The sequence below is a fragment of the Falco punctatus genome, assembly GCF_963210335.1.
Source record: "Falco punctatus genome assembly, chromosome: 6".
NCBI classification, from domain to species: Eukaryota; Metazoa; Chordata; class Aves; order Falconiformes; family Falconidae; genus Falco; species Falco punctatus.
Genome location: NC_137585.1, coordinates 14,259,738 through 14,276,612, shown reverse-complemented (window position 1 = coordinate 14,276,612; position 16,875 = coordinate 14,259,738).

Genomic DNA, 16,875 nt, shown 5'->3' with positions numbered 1-16,875 from the left:
ATGAGAAAACTAGATGATTCTTTAGCTAACCCCTAGACGTGTCTTGGTGGAGAGGTGGAGGTGTCTGCTCTGGGAAAGGAGGAAGATAATATGTGAAGGAAAAAAAGAAGTCAAACCAAGTGATTTAGTGTTCGGTTCTTCCAGGGTTTTTTTTTCTCCTTTTTTTTTCTCATCATGCATGCATACATACATTTTGCAAAAGAACTTCCAGTACCTGATGCTTTCCTATTATGAAGGCAAAAATTTGGGATTGTATTAATTTAGGTTTTCACTGTGAGATTTTTGGAAGGTTATTTTTGGATTAAAAAATCACGTTTGCTATATTGAGATGTGGCAGTTTTGGAGAAAAAGATCTAGTTATATTAAATTCAATTTCTAATAATTGTGAATTTTATTATCAGTTATGAGTGTTTATGTATTACATCTTCTTTAGGTTTCTCAGGTTAGTTCTGTATTATAATGAGAAAACATTTACTAACTGCATCTTTTTTTTTATTTATTGCTAGGAACATTTATCTTAAAGAAGAAGCATATTCGAATTTTCCAACAGGACAGTATTATGCACAGTTTAATACAACCAGCCGATGACATTCTGGATAAATTAACTTGAAGTATACAGAAGTATGTAGGCATATTAAAATTTTTAATTGAGCAATCCTGTATTTTATCATTTTTATTCGTTCTCTACCCTGTTCAAACAGTGCACTCAAACTAAAGGATGGTCTGCTAGGCCACACCTGTTCAAAGAGGAAAGCACTGTAGTAATTCTTAAACTTGATTGTTTTTCTAAAAAGTACTAGTAGATTTAGTAGTAGGTTGTTTGATTATTGTGTCTCAGACTTAACTGTAATATTTACATCATTTGTGCCTTTAGAAATCAGTTTCTGGAAGAGAGTCACAATTTAAAATACGTTGTTGCTTTCTTTATACAATTTGGTCAGAGGGGAATGCTGTCTGATGTAAATCACAAGTGGTGCACACTTAGCAGATTCTGTGGGAGAGAAGAAAGGTGACCCAGGCAGAAATTTGTTTGTTTGTTTGTTTGTTTGTAGTTTGTTTTTGTTTGGTGGTTCTGGTTGTGGGTTTTTTTGGGGGGGGTGTTGGCTTTGTTTTTAAAGGTAAAAAAGAGCAGCCAGACACAAAAGCAAGCAAAGAGGAAGAAATGGACAAATTGATTCAGAAATACTGCTTTTATTTCCTGAATAGTAGGAATAGGAAGAGTAGATTTCAGTAGTTACAGAGGTGATTATAATTTGAGGCATGACACAGAAATGGATGGATATGTGTTATAACAAGTGGGGGAAAGTAGGGGAGAAAGTATTCCTACATATACAGTCACCATTAGAAATAACAGTAAATTTAAGGGCAGTGTGCCTTTAAAGGAGAATGTGGGTAGAGTTTACAAATCTGATGGGGTTGTGTGTGTGTAAGAAATAAGCATGCACCAAACAAAATCAAGGAGAAAAATCTCAGCATGTGCAGGGTAATTCAGGGAAACAGTTTGCTTCCTGTCTTTTACAGTTACAGAATTGACTTAGCAATGGAAGAGCTAGTCAATGATATTTGGAAAATGGGCAAGTGAAAGACATGGGAAGAAAATACCAGAAGCAATGTAAGAAACTGGCTGCACCAGACAAATGGATGATGGAGGTGATTAGAAAATGAAATTCAAAAGGGAAATAGTTGACATACAGAGGACTGAAAAAAGGGTTAGAAGGCTTAATGATTTAAAAAAAGAAGAAAGAATGAGAGATGAGTGGCTCAGCTCCAAGACCTCTGAGATTGTGAACCCGCAATAAAAATAAAGAAGCTGATTATGAGAACAGATCTTGAAGTGTGTGTAGCTTGCCAGAATCTGGGATGTAAACTTGGCATAAAAACATCCTGATGATACTAGCATGGACTCTGCAGATTTTTCTTTGTATCAGGGTAAGTGATAGCTTGGAATTCTGGTGAAACAGGGTGAAGATGACTATGCCAAGCTAAGTAGGCAAGGTGCTCAAAGAAACCAAGGTTGAGGTATGAGTTATTCTCATCTTTGTGAAAATAATGAAGAATGCATGGTTCTCAAGATAGATATTAGGAGGATTTGGGGATTTTTGAAGGAAGCATTCTTTAAAAGGGAACTCTTTTCAAACAGGTCTGTCTGCTCAGGTGAAATAGGGGCTCTGGGAGATCAAGCTGATATGACTAACTACCATTTTGAACCAGGTAGTAACAACAGGAGTTTGGAAAAGACCATCATGGTAATCCCTCTAGATGGAGAGGAGGAAGAAAATCAAGTAAAGAGAATATAAAAATGGGTAAAGAAGTGTCCTGGGACAGGATAACCCATAGCAAGAAGATATGTTCCAACTGGGACTAATTGTAATATAGATAGAAACTAGTTAGAAAAGCAGTGTGGCTGGAATACAGGAACTGAAGACTGTGCTGTTCAGAAAACTTGGAAGATAAAGCTGAGAGAGGCTCACACTTGCACCGTTAATGACAAGTCAGACTACAACGAAGTAAGAAGGAATGGTATTCAAGAGATTCTAATACAATAGCATTTGGAGATCTGATTTCTCAGACTGGGATTCACACATGGCTGGATGTCTTTGTAGTGTTAGCAAATGCTGTCTGAAATTGACAATCCCAGGAGCATAGATACTTGTCTTAGATTAATTGTTGATATTTTATACCAACTTTTTGATTTTGCACTGAAACAAGCCATGTTTGCAGTAGGCATATTTCAGCTGAGTAGGTGATAATAAGGGGTTGAGGTGCAGGAAGTTCTCAAACCTGTATGGCTCTATAATAAAATGTGGACTGGTATCTTCAGCTTTTGAAATGTCACTTTTAACTTTTACTGCTGAATATTGAAATAAGTATACAAGTTATATTAAAAGAACATTAATTGATTGTAGGTGCTGTTTGAAAATATTTGTTAGTTTCCATTACTGAGATCATCTTTCCTTTGTGATATTTGTAGATATTTCTAGTAATGGGGAAAAAAATAAGTTCTTGAATGGATAAACTACATTTTACTAGGATTTCCTGGCTTTTCTGCTGCGAGGGCAAATTTAAGTTTTATTTGCAGCTATTAATGAAATGTTATTAGTATTTTCTTATTATCTAATGTTGCTTTAGCAATGCTAATAAACAAATAAAAGCACTTAATGAAGGAAGCCAGGTCAGTTCTGATTTTCCTGCTGTAACTGTAGTGTTCTTTTATTTGCTTCTCATATACCTCCACATTTATTTCCTGAGAATACTGTTTGTTCCCAGCCCTGTAATACAATAAAACTGGATTTCAGATTCCTGAAGCAACAAACTATTCTTTATGAATTAGGGAGAAATTTAATGTTAAGTCCATTCCAGCAAATTCTATGTTTGATTTCTGTCATACCATGTTGCAATTATTAATGGAGTGAAATGCCTTTCAGATGACAGCATATGGAACCAGGAGAAATTGAATATATAGCAGACATTCTACTCCATTAAAGGCTGATGATGTACTGGGAGTATGAGGAGTACTTCAGCTGATGATTTAAGTAGGATAGATCCTGCTTTTTGGAAACAGTTTTATCTAAATATGAATTTATTTAAAGGTTGGTTTAGCTATTTTTTAGTTAACTTTATTAGAATAGATTATAGCTATTCTTCTGTAAGTTTCTGTTGTTACAGTCTGTGCCTATTTTTGCATGAATCTTTGAATACTTTTTTAGGACTTCAGTGTAGTTTTTGTAGGTTTAAGTACTTATTCAAATATACTGTCCTTTTCTAAATATATTACAAGAGTTATTAAATTGGACTGCATTGCACAGCCAGATACCTTACTGATTGTCTGTACTAACTGTATTTTATGCAGTCTGCTTCAGAAAAATATTCCTTACTGCAGTTTGAATCCATAGTTCTTGACTACCAGCCAGGAGAATTGATCAAAATATATAGAGGAGACCAGTCATGAAAAGTGAGTGCCATATGAATATATATTTGTCCGAGGTCTAGAGAAATATGCAGTAGTTACTTTACTCTCTCTGCATCAGTGATGTATTTGCACAAGTGTTTGCCAGTCAGGAGAGGAGGACATTACTGATAGAATTTTTCTTGCTGTTGATGCTCAAACTTAGAAATGTAGTGCTGCTTAGCAAAATTATAGTGAACTCTGACCTTGAGAAATATAATTCCTGTGGCTTGTTATTAGTAACCCTGATTCTTCACAGAAGAAACCACAAAAATCCTGTATGTAGAAGAAACCACAGAAAATAAATAGCAGCCACTAGACGTCATAGTAGAAATTGCACAATTGCAGTTAACAGCAAAAAATACTCATGCTAAGCTCCAAAAACTAATAGCCCTCTTCTTTCAATCCTTAGAAAGGATGGATAAGTGTAAGTAATTATTTTGTAATTATGTGATGTAATTATGCCTTTTTGCAATAATAGAGTGGAAATATTGAGGATCCAGATATACCATCATCACACCAACTTGAAACAAAACAGTACTCAAGTATGTGTTCTGGCTTTCTTAACAGGATATTTACTGTTACAGTGGTGGTGTTTGAAATATGTTAAAAAAGAAAAGAGTACTGTAAGTACTAGCTATCTATTTATGACACAGCATTTAGAGACGGAAATTAGTTTTCATCTATATTCATTAAGTGCTAAATCTAGGTTCGGGATAACCAAAATTGCAGTGGCTTGATTTTTTTGGCCTACCACTATATATATATGAGCATGTTATGTGTAAGTGTAGATGCATATACATGCCCATAAATGAAAGTGCAATTTTCAAAGCCATCTGTTTAGCTCCTGCTGACTTAAAAAAAAAAAAAAAAAATAAAAGACTGGGCTTCCGGAAGGATGGCCAGCAACAGAGTTCATTCCGACAGAGATCTTAAGCTTTTTTCTACAAAGAAAATGCTTTTCATTGAAAGCTTAAATGACTGAAGAAAGAAGTTCTGCTAATGCTAGCCAAGTGTTACACAGCTGGTGTAGAGCTGGGAAATGGCTTATGTCTTTGATGAACTGCATTAAGGCACAGTCTAAAGGCTCTTAGCTTTTCTATTATTGAAACCTTTGTAGAATGTATAACAGTTCTTAAAAACTAAGAGGATTACTCATGTATTGTTCAAACAGGTGCTCTCTGGTGGTGTATACCTGTGTAGTTTTGAAAGGTATATAATATGTGAAAACTTAACCCATGAGTGGAACCAAAATTTTATCCAGTATTTCTCCCTGTTGTTTTTTGTTTTGTTCTGCCCCCCTCCCCAATGTAGGTATATTTTATATAAACAAAGAAGAGACTACATTACTAGAACCCCACTTGTTAGATTGTCCCTATAAAATGATGGAAGAAAACATGAAGGGTTAAAGACACAAAAAGCTTGTAAACTCTCCAGACCTATGTTACTTTCTAAGATCTGGAAATCATAGGAAATGTATCTAAGCAATCAAGAAATGGCAGTAAAGCAAAAATGCAAGAATCTTTTACAACAGATTTTAAGTTAAAAGTAAATTAAAAAATCTTTAAAGCTTTCAAAAAGCCACCAAATTAACATAAGCGCTAATATTGTTAGGAGGAAAAAGTTTCTGTTACATAATGTAGACTTCAATTTTAAAAGCTGAAGAACACTTCATTCTCATTTAAAAACTGTTTGCTTACTGCACATTTTTAGTTAGCAAAATTGTGTGTGGACTTGAAAAACATTGTGTTTCCTGAAAAATGTGAACAGACAATGTGGAGTTGAGTAAACAGCAGGGTTTTTTTTCATTCCGACTTGCCACCCAGTATTAGGATGATAAGCCATTGTTAACATCTCACGTAGAATACAACTAGTTTATTGTAAGGTGATGGGGTAGAATTTCACTGATATTAGTGGCAAGGTTTGTCTTACACAAGAGAAAACAGATTTCACGCTAGTTAATTAAATCATCTGTGTTTTCAGTTACCTAACCAAGAAACAGAAAAAATAGAAAAAGAATTAAGTAAATAATAATTGACGAAATATCAGAAACAGCAAAGCATCACTGTGTGAAAATCTGAGTGAATTTACTTCTTATTTTTGCACCTTTGAGCCTCTTGAGAGGTAGTTTATGAACAAAATAGAGCAGAGGTCACTGAGGTTCTGGACACTATTGGCTGCAGCCATGATGTGAAAGTGAGAATGTGTACAGCTATGTTACCGCTCTCCCAAAACATGAGAAGCAGCCTGTACCAAGCTCAAGACAATGGAAGGTGACAGTTTCTGTAACTTCTCTTTCACTCTAAATAAGTCTGCCCCTGTTATTCTGTAGTTTGCAAGGTGCATCGATTCGTTAGTATTCTGCAAAGATGTCATGGTTTGCCATGCACTTGTTACAATATTTTCCTTGCTTATTCCTGATTTAGTTGTTTATACCTGCTAGTCTGACAAGAAATTGTGCTTTCTGCACAGGACACTTGAGACTTACTCTTCTTAGAATCTGGTTACTTTTTTTGAACATTTAACAGAAATCTTCAAGTTTCTGCTTGATTATATTCAAGAAACAGGTTGTGTAGAGATGGAACAGTCACAGGCTAGCAAATGGGCATGTATTTCAAGTTACATTCGATGCTGAAATAAATAAAGCACAAAAAGTGAATAGTGTAGAAAAAGAGAGGATCTGACAGCGATGTTCTCCTGACTTAAAATTTTCTTTTCTCTTTTCCTGATAAAACTCAAGTTTTCAATTGTATACCTTGAGGAAGCAAAGGATTTTGCATCCTCACTGAAGACAAAAGCCCTTGTCATATTAGGTCTGGAATACAACATCAATTTTAAATTTAGCCTGTCTATAAATAAGCTACAGAGCTGTCAAATAATTCAGTTTATGAGCAAAGGCCCCGGAAGTAGAGTAGAAAGAAGCCTCTGTTAGACATAAGTAAGTCTGTAAAGATTTTAAAGAAATAGCACACATTTTTCTTTTCTGAGAAATGTGATTTCTGCTAAAGAAAATATATTTTGCATTTCTGTCAGATAAAACACATATGCCCTGAAGTTAGTTACTAATCTAGCTCAACATACTAAATGCTCAGGGAAAAAGAGAGGCCTCAGCCTTCTTCTTCAGTGCCTTAGTAAATCCTAGAAGACTTGTTTTATTGTCATATTTCAGTACAAAAGATCAGCTTATTAGAAAAAGCTAATGAAAATAAATGCATACCAAGATTGGCCAGCACAGCAAATAACTGCTCTCTAGTTATTCTAGTATTATTTCATAGTAAGATGGACTGTTAAAGATGCCTGTATAACAATCATTGTATTATTGTCCCAGGGTTTATTGACCTGCCTTGCTGTGTATTTAAGTGTTTGATCAGTTGCATTGTGTGTGTTCATTCATATGTTTCAGTTTACTAGAAATTTTTTTAGCTCTTGACTAGGTACTCTAGGATTAAATATTGGATTGTTGATGTTCTATTGAAGGTAAATGTAAGAGAAAGTATTTGAGTAACGCTAACATCTTGACTTAAAATCAGTTTGTACAATGGGTCTGTAGCATATGAGACTTACTGTATTCTGATAGTATGATACAGTTATAGAAAAGACCTAATTAATAAATGAAATAATGATACTGCAATTTAGCCTGCAATGATGCAATTTTGCAGTATAATTCTCAGTCTCCCTCCTTTGTCACCCAACCACAAGCTGTGTGGTTTGTACAAACCTACAAGTGTGCTGACAGACTAGCTACAAAGCCACATTGAGCTGAAGTATTGAGCTGCTGCTGCATCCTTTCGCTAAATGGGGTGACAAGCTTTGTACTTGCTATCTTCTCCAAGCTCAATTTGTGACATTCAAGGGAATTTATATTTGAAAAATTTCCCTTCTTTGGTTTTGGTAGAAACTGGTGAAAGATTCAGTGTGTTACTGTGAAGAGAAGGCAGGAAGGCAAGATAGGTGATACGGGCACTGTGTGCAAGTCTTATTTCCATAGAAAGCAAGCAAGTCACAGTGATCTATGGACATAGCATAAATATATCTTCTTTAACCCAGGTCTCTGAAAACATAAGACACATTAGGAAGCATTTTTGTATAGTAGTAAACTATATAGAACACTTTGCTGACAAAGTCAGTCAGTAAGCAGCATGGTAATATATTAAACATAGTGAAAAACAATGTGTGCTATAAATAATAATGACCCTTATCAAGTAGAAATTGTAGCCACTGAAGAAAAAGATCTGAGACAAGTACAGACAGATGGGGGAGAGTTTATAGCCAGTTTGACACTCCCCCAGAAATCAAGCAGATTAAGAAATTGCATAACTCAAGAACGTATAAGGTATTGGATTATTATTGGCTCTGATTGTCCTCTGTCAAAAATATTATAGAGAGGGGCATTTTGGAGATGAGAATGAAAATAAAGTTTGAATATCAGAAAAACAGTTTGTGCAATACTTTAGAATAGTGGAGACCATGATTGCATATCCTTGGTCTGCCACACATTTCACGTCTGACCACAGGAACATTCTTTAAGCTTTCTCCACTTTAATTTCCAGTCTGCAAAATGAGAGTAATTCTATAGTAAATAATATAAACAAATACTTAGATTAGATCTACTCCTACTTTCTATGCTCACTTGAAATTTGAAGAGACTATTTTACAGTGCTACTGTCAAATCATAAGATTAAATAATTGCATCAAATTCTAAAGACAGCTAAAGTGGAAGAACTGACTAGAACAAGAAAACATACTAAAGATTTTATTTCACTATTGAAAGACACAAAAATGCATAAGATAAACTGGTAGGTACAACAGGCTTCAAGTTGTATTGAGCAACTGGTAGGCCTGAGTATCTCCGCTAATATGCACATAAATCGAGCCATTACAGTTCTCTCATTATTTGGACTTACTAGTTCTGTAGTTCTTGTGGGCATCCTCTCAGGTTTGTGGAGACTGATGTAACTGCCTTCCATGCCATGGGATAACTCCAACTGCTTCTGAAATGCAGCCAACTGTGAAAGTATAGCAATTGCATTCCTATAGAATTGCAGCCTAAATTAGACCTGCTTTGGGCTAGCTCAGGTGTCTCCAGTCACTTGAGCTTTCTACAAATAATATAGCTGAGAACATTGTCAAAATGAATGAGCCATCTTCTTCTCTGATAACATATGATAGAAGGCAGTGAAAATGGAAGGCAATACACTTAAAATTGTATAAGGAAATGTTAGAAAGCAACACATAATGTAAGGAAACAGAATCATTGAGATGGTTTAATAAAATCTAAAATATTTTCTTTATATGGGTAGTGAGAATCTATTGCGCTACTTTGGGCATGGTGTGAAAGCTATTATGTAAACGGTCATGTTTCAGGGCTTAAGGCAATTAGTAAGATCACCATCTGATAAATCACTGAAGCATGTTAAGAACATGCATGGTTTCATTTAGGGCAATGGAACTATTCATGCTTAAAGATGGTATGCACGTAGGTGCTTTACTGGCTCAGGACCTAATAGTTCAGTTGTGGAAAGATAATACAACTATGGGTAGGATCTTTGGAAGGTGTCTATTATGTCTTTTTCTTTTCCGGTAAAACAAACTCTTAAGTTACTGTCAAAGGCCAGGGTATTACAATAGATGGACAACTGTTTTGATCCAATAGGTAGTTCGTGTTCTTATATTTTCCTGTGACTAGCAATTTTTCAATGCTAGTTTTGTTCTGTGTGATGCATAGGAGAAAGAATTATGAGCCGTATCTTCTGCATGATCTGTTTAACCTCTAAAAATAGAAGAGGTGTATCCAGTAGGAAATTTAAATTATGAGAAATGTACATACGAGGAACAGACAATAGGGGTTACCTTTTTTAAACATTATATAGCATCCAGGTTTTTTTAAGTAGATGGGAAAATCATTTCATTCTTCAGCAATGATGTCACTAAGCTTGTAGCCCAAATGGTGTTCTCATTCTTGGCAAGTAACATTAAACAAAGAATGTATGGTTTTCAAATGCTACTCAGATTCAGTAAAAAGCATTTATGCAAGCAAAAGCTGCTGTTGTGTCTAGAAACTATTGTTTATCTTTAGAATGGAGCCATGTTAATAGTTTTAGTATGCTAAAATGTGAGGTCCTACATGCATAGAATAATCAAATCCTGATAATCTGACTAAATAGCACTGTCATACTGTGATCTGAATTAGGACTATGTGCAAGAGAAACAGAAAATTCAAATGCTGAAGCCTCAGGCCCTGAGTAAGTTATGCACAAATTAGATACCACAGAAGTCCTTTTTTGTTCTTAATTTCCATGGAAAGTATACTTGTGTTTCTTTTCAGCTGTGTTTTCTTGAATGTCGAGAAAATAGATTTATAATATTTATAATAGTTGTTATACTGTATCAATATACAGGTTTACTGATCTGATCAAACTGATGTCTGTCTTTCTGGAACCTTGAAGGAGATGTACATTGAAAAGACATCATGAGTTTTAGTTCAAAGTGGTTAATGTCCGCATCCACAATCAGTGAAGTCAATAGTGAGATCTCAGTGCTTTTGGTATTCTCTATTTTCTGACGAGTGCTTATAATTTTGTCAAAGGATATGATGGTATTGAGTGCAAATATGTAGAGTTATCTTCATATTCATTTTACAGAGAATAAACAAAGACTGAAACTTTTTAGTTGAGAATAGTATCTGTAATACTAGATACAAATATAAAAATAGATATGAAGTAGAATGAGCAGCATATTCTTGTGATGATTTACTTGACTGCCAACATGAATTTTCAGGTTTAGATTTTCTGGATTTACCTAAACATTTATATTTCATTATGAAACTGTATAGTACTGTTTTTGCATTGGGCTGTCCTTTTGTACTTGGGATGGAAGCCATTTCCACAAGGATGAGAGGAATGGATTGCCCAGAGCAGTTGTTGAGTCTCCATCCTTGGAGATAATTCAAAAGCTGTCTGGACATGGTCCTGGGCAACCAGCTTTAGGTGGCCCTGCTTTGATTAGAGAGCCTCCAGATGTTCTTCAGAGGTCCCTTCCAACCATAACCATTGTGAGATATTTTATTTCTTGCCTCTAAAAAAAGAAGGGAATATATGTGTTGGTGTTTAGATGAAGAGTTCTGTTTATAGTAGCATTCAAAGCTATCTTTGTGAAGATACTCAATATGTTATGGTGAAAAACTTTCAACGTTTCCAATGCAGAAAAGTTAGTATTGTTCTCAATTTTCTTCATTGTCCTTCATTTTTTCTTTACCTATTAGTTGTCGGGGGAGAGGAGGCAAGTAACTTTACTGTACTCAATGTGTCTCCAGCTGGGACCTGATAAGGACGGAGAAAAAGAACAAAGGGACAGTCTTAGCATTCCTAATTGGTGGGTGCAACCAAATAAGACAGTATGATATTCTAGCCTTTTGGGGAAAAGTGTATGCGACTGTTCTGTGTGTCATTTTGTTTGGACGGCTCCCTTAGTAAGTTAGCACTCCTTAGCCAATTTCATTCACATTTAAATGAATGGGAAAGGTCTCATAAGTCTGAATATAGGAAACAGAGAAGGATTAATTCATTAAAGGTCTAGTTGAAGAAAAGCCTGAGCTCTGTTCATCGCCAAAAAAACTACATGGGAGAAAAAATATCGTAATTTCTTCAGGCACAGGAAACACTTCAAATGGAGTTTGTATCTTTTTAAACATCTTGAAATGTTTAAATGACAGGAAAAAACACACATCAGGAACCAAATGTTAGTATTGATATTTTAGTGTTAATGTGTCTTAGTATTTACCTAGTGTCCAGAAAAAATGATAAGAAGAAAACAAGAAAGAAATTTGAAGATTGGAGAGAAAAAAAGAAAAGAAATAGCAGCTATATGAAGTAGATTTTTTTTTCATTAAAATGTTCATCGTTGTATCTAAGCATCTTTTCATCTCAATATCGCTGTGACATTCAGTGAAACAAAGAAGGAACATACATATGTCAAATACATACCATACATGTAAAGCACAACCTGCAGACCATTTGGATAACTGCATAATTATCAAGGAAAGATATAAGCTATTTATGGAGTAATATACAAGCAAAATAGATTGTTAGTTTCCATTGATTGGTTTCTCATTGCTTTTCATTTGTTCTTCCATGTTATTAAATTAGTCTCAAAAGGTCTTGGACAGAGGAAAGAGAAAGGAAAACCATAAAATAAAAAAGGAGGAAGAAAAAAGAATGAAGTAAAAAGAAAGAAAAAAGCAGCAGAAAAAAAAAAGGGTAGATGAATACTGTAATAAAAGTAACAGCTATCCACTGAGAACAAAAAGCTCCAATGGACTAGAATTCTTCTGTGCAAAACCAGGAAGTTTTAATCCCTTCTGGGAAGAGTTTAGGATTCCAAAACTTACTCAATAGTGTGTTCAAAATTTATTCAGTAGTGGTTTTGTGGACAGAGTTAATCATTCTACCCTCATAATGAATCCACCCATATACACATATGAAGTCTAGGTTTTCCAAAGACTCAGAACTTGCACATTCTTGGTAGCTCCAGGGAAGAAAAATAACTATTTTTCTATCATTTACATAGGAAAAAGCACCCTGAGTTGCATAAATAAATAATAAATAGTACCAATAAACTGCAATTGAAACAGTCCTTTGGGACAGAGAAGGAAAGGTACTGTTGTTTGGTAGACCGGGAAGGTAGTTCTTTGTCCTCTACTGCTGTGAGACATTGCTGTCTCCCAGTGGAGGCAGAATATTCCAGGTTATTGTGGAATATGAAGAGCAAACTATGACTCGGTGGATTCCTGCCTCCTCAAGAGTATGGAAACCATATCACTTAAAATATGAGGCATCCATAGACTTATGTAGATGCCACACAGTTTGCTGTTTAAAATTGTGTGGGGAAAAAAATAATCCATCTTTCTTCCATCTTTTCAAATGACATGTTTTTTCTTACTTTCCTGACAGAATCCAAGATCTAGTAGCTTATTTTTAGTTGTATATTCACCAAAGTCACATTCCAGTTCACAGGCTCACTCCAAGTTATGAGGAATTAATAAGCTTTCCTATAGCATGACACAAAATCTCTTTATCATCTGTAATGCAATCTTCCTCATATAAAACTGCAATTAAGCAATCTGTGCATTATATTTTCTGTTTCTGAGAATCTCTGAGGCAGCTACATATGATCATTTTGCAGTTTGCTATGCCAGTTACTAATTTTTCACTAATATTTTTTGTAAAATTATGTTCACAATAACAACTAATAATGCTGGCTTCATATATATTTGTGTCTCAAATTTGGAGTCTTAGGAAGTTCTAGCTGTTAATTTAGCTTTGCCCAAGGTTGAGAAATTGTACTTTCTTTCTCTCACCTGCTACCTCTCATGTAATAACTCTCTGGCATGCAATTAAGTAGTGATCTGAGATCAGATAAGGTCACTCTTTATCCAGGTACCTATTGTCACACAAGTCTTAATGGAAGTTAGTAATCTTTCGCACATTTATGTGTCTATTGAATTTGACCCAGTCTGTGAATATAACGTACAAGAGACAGAAATGTGAGCACACTAGGAAGACAGAACAGCAATTTAATTTAGTTGTTAAAAAATGTTTTAGACAACCTAACCTCCTTTTTGCCTCTTGAATGTTTGCCATAGAAGACTTTTTATATACAAAGATTATACCAGCTCAACTAGAAATCACTCGGGTGAGTTAAATATAAAAGGAAATTGCGGTAATGCAGTTAGAGTAACACAGAGCAAGAGTCAGCTATAGGCAGGACATTTTAAATTGCTGAGGTAAAAATCACAATTTGGGAATGTGCCAGTGTGCTAAAAAGACCAGCCTGATACATTGTCCCCTTACATTAGCTCCCTAAGGTGTTACATGATCTGAGTGTACCCAGTAAAGCAGCAGTTCACAGTGGGAAGTATTTGCCATTCATTGGTAAAGCAAGTCATGATTGTTTACCTATGGGTTTTCTATTGTGTAGAGTAGTCTTGATCTGATGCTGAGGTGCAGTATTTGTACTTCCAGTGTTTGGATAGAGAAAGGAGGGATTTGGATTTCTAATGGGATTCTTCACCTTTAAGAAGTTTCTTAAGAAGATTCTTCGCTTTTGGAAAAATCCTGAATCTTGCATTATATGGTGCACTGATGAGGCAGGAAAATTGAATTTCAAACATGCATTGAAGATAAGCCTCCCTTATCAGGGACAGCTAAGCATTCCTAACAGATCAGTTTAGCTAGAAGGGTAACTATAGGTGCAGAATTGTAGCTTAACTCTGTGCTCACAGGGGTGTTAAAAGCAAAGGATTTAATTTCCACACCCAGTTCTTAAATATAGGTAGAAAAAGGTTATGGAGTACCAAATGTCTACTTGCTTCACAGTAGATTGGGTAGAGAACAGGTATTTGAATGAAGTTGAATGGATGTTGAGTTTTGCTACTATTTTAGACAAAAAATGGATTTATGCTAAAGATGTTTTTCGTGTGAGATGCCCTGCAAACAAATCAAACCTGCAACTCATTACATTCTCAAATTATTACAGTACATTCTAACTTAAAAAAAAAAATCCCACTTTTTTTCTATGCAGTAGGGTTTAATTGTAACTATTATTATAACCAGTAAAGCCCAAAAAGTTCTCCGCTCAGCTTCTATTGCCAAAGACTCAGGAATTGCCCCTAAAATATTCTGATTTTCATCTTGTTGCTATAGCTGCCTCTTTCATCCATGCTGACAAAGCTTACAGTAAGAATGCTGTAATTTAACATGCTCCTTGCTGTCTCAAGTTTTCACAGTATTTCAAGAGTGTTTGTGAAGCTTACCATATGGTTTCCACACTTCAGTGCTGACCAGATTCTGGCTATTACCAACAGACATGAACAACACATCTTCAGAAACTCACGTTCACTCACGTTCTTTACTCCTTGCATCTTGCATCAGTTCATTTTTGCAAAAGATCTGTAGTAAACTAGTCTTCATTAAAACAGGAGAAAATCAATTGTTCTATACTGCTGCCTACACCCAGGACATTAATCTGTGGCTGCTCTAGTAGCACTGTCGTCCTTGTACACCTCTTGAATTTACTTTATAGTTATTTTAATGAGTGACATTATTGATAAAAGAAAAACTGAAAATACTAAGAGGCTGCTAAGCAGCTCAACTATCATGACAAGACAACTAATTTATGTGAACACTGCTATCTATTAGCCTGTCCTCCATTTGTGTGTTCACCTCCTACTGTATTTTTCTGTCATAATTTTTAATAAGGAATATTTTGGCACACATTGCACTTTTGTATGGCCTCTAGAAAGAATTCTGGTTTCCATTTTGTCCTATGAGGTGGAGTTTAAAATATATTTAGGTGCTATTTCACATTGATTTCAGAGAGAATAGCCACCCTTAATATTTTTTCACTCATCTTTGATGAGTAGGGAGTTTTCATGGATGGGCCTAGGAGACTAGTTGTTCTCCAGGCAGTAGGAAAGGTATTTCTGTTTAGATTGAGCTTTCTAGGGATTATAAACTAATGTGGCATATAGAGGACAGAGGGTAGTGCAGCAGGCTGTGGAACACAGGCTGTGAGTATCACTTAAAAAAAAGTAACTTTAGTTAATGCAGTTATTTTTAAATAAAATTCTATCATAGGGAAGGAGAATATTCACTGTTAAATGCTTTCTTTGAAGGTTTTCCTAGTTACTTTAAGTAGCCTTTTGTCTGGCTAGAAAGGGTTCAGATAGTAACTGTATGAGTTTGACTCCCAGGCAACTTCAGCTTTCCAGGTTTCTAGGTTTTTGCAATTAATTATTACAATTAATTAGTTCTTTTCCTGCTCGTGAATTAAAGAAAAAAGAATTAATCATCTGGGTTTACATTTTTGGTAAAACCTGTGATTTTGATTTACAGAATGGTACATTCCAGTGAAAGTAAAAGCCAAGCAATTCAGTTTACCATTGATGTACATCAATACAGCTTCAACAGCTGCTGCTTTTGCACACTAATAAATCCAATATTTTGGCAGCTTAAAGACCAGAAATAGCATGGCTATATCCACTGTTAAGTCTACAGTGGTATAGACTGAAAAATAGCAGAGCCATTTCTCCACCCTGAAAGATGTCAGTGTCTTCTGTTTGAGCTAACTCTGCAGGTTTCAGAAGCACAGACTGGCAGATTCTGCTTTGTGAACCTTGCTTACTGAGTAACAGGGTCTGTTTCATAAGTTCTCGGACCCGAAAGGATGTTTAGAAGATAATGCAGCTGCACATCTGTACAAAGAGGTTAAGAACAGTGAGATCATTCTATGTCTTTCTCAACCTTGGGATCTGACATGGAAAAGTAAAAGGCGCAACACACTCATTTGCTCCCCTTCCAGACCAGGCAGGCTGACATAAATGGGTAGAATTAAATGCAGCTTTGGTGAGCTACTCGCTGAGCTCAGCTACTATTAGCAGTGACAGTGCAAATGTATAGCTAGCACAGCCCATAAGTCAGTTTGTATTGCTTGGATGTGCCAAGTCAGCAAGAAGGAATTTCTGATTTTCTGAACCATAATTATTTCCCCAGCAATCTAGCAAGGCAGTAAGGTATTAATTACCCCATCCTTTATACCTTGGGCCATTAGGACTATGGCAAGTATGCGTGATCTGACTCTCTTAAGTCACTACCTTCTTTGCCTTATTGTCCCCATATCTGTAAAAACATTACCTGTTTGGGTTTGGAAATACTAATTTGTTAGTGTTCATAATGTGCAGTCATCTGTTCCATGCAGAATTCTGTTACAAATTCATAACAAAGATTAAAATGAGTGAAAACCTATGAGGCTCAGTATGGCTTCGGCAAAGGAAAGTTCTGCCTTACAGACCTCTGGGTGATCTTTTAAGAGGATCAACACATTTGTGGATTATGTTGTGCTAGACAGTACACTGTGTGTAGATATGTAATGCA